Source organism: Habropoda laboriosa, unplaced genomic scaffold (assembly GCF_001263275.1).
Source record: "Habropoda laboriosa isolate 0110345459 unplaced genomic scaffold, ASM126327v1 scaffold28, whole genome shotgun sequence".
Taxonomy (NCBI): Eukaryota; Metazoa; Arthropoda; class Insecta; order Hymenoptera; family Apidae; genus Habropoda; species Habropoda laboriosa.
In genome coordinates, this window is record NW_017100174.1 from 2,705,145 (window position 1) to 2,706,291 (window position 1,147).

Consider the following 1,147-nt stretch of genomic DNA (forward strand, 5'->3'; position numbering starts at 1 on the left):
GCATCTCTTCTCTACTCGTGAAACCAGTCCACCTCTTACGGTGAACGCCGTTCCTCCTGGTGTGTGCGGGGTCGAAAAATCTGGAAAGCTAATTACCAACCTTCCTTCTGCTCCGCCGATCTTACGTTCCTCCTACGCTCCCTCTTGGTTGCTCATAGAGATCACGCTCTACGCCAGCCCTTTGCCGGCCCGGTTTCACCTCGACCATCTCTCTCATAGATGTGCAGATGTCTTTTTTTTTATCTTCTCTCCTTGTTTCTTTCTTTGCTGTGTTTGAGAGACGATCTAGGACAGAGCAGAACCTGTCGAGAACGGGGGGGATTGATTCTTGCGGATGGGTTGGTAAGATTCGGTGGTTTTATAGTGGGGCAGGTTGGATGTGTAATTAGAGCAGATAATGAGGGAATTGGTAAGAGGAATTATGGATGGAATTTGTTGTGGATTTTGGGTTGGTGGGAAATGGACATGTTCTATTTGAGTGAATATTAGATTAGGTGTATAAATTCATTCGGTGACTTGTTTGACAAAGCCTCGACGACTTTATCGAGTCAAAATCAACATACTTTTTTAGAGACGGAATTCGTCAGTTACTCGATAAATGGAAAAAGGTCGTCCAAAATAATGGAGATGATTTTTAACATTAAAATTGTGTTCGATTTTTTGTAAATATTAAAGTTTGTGTGAAAAGATACAGAATTAATTTGTACACCTAGTAGATTTCTGCTGATGGATAAAGTGTGCGAATGTAATTTAATACAAGTATGTTGGGGACAACGAATTATCCTAAGTTTACGATACGGCCGACACATCCGTTATTTTTGAGGATTAGAATATTTAGTTTCGTAGCATGTTATTAATTTTACAATCAGGGAACAATCGCCAGACGCTTAATGGGTTTTTCAGTGCCTGGCCTTTCCTGCTCAATAGCGAATTGACGCATCGTAATCTTATTACGACCATTACAACAATAGAACGACCTGAACACCCAAAATTATCCTTGACGTACAGATGTACCGCTACTTGCACTTGACATACCAACCCGACTACAGGGCGTGACCGACAAGACCACGATTCCCCCGAACACTTCTAACCTCCTCCATTGGACAGAACACCTTTCTCACCGTTTTCCCAATTTTCACTAAGACAC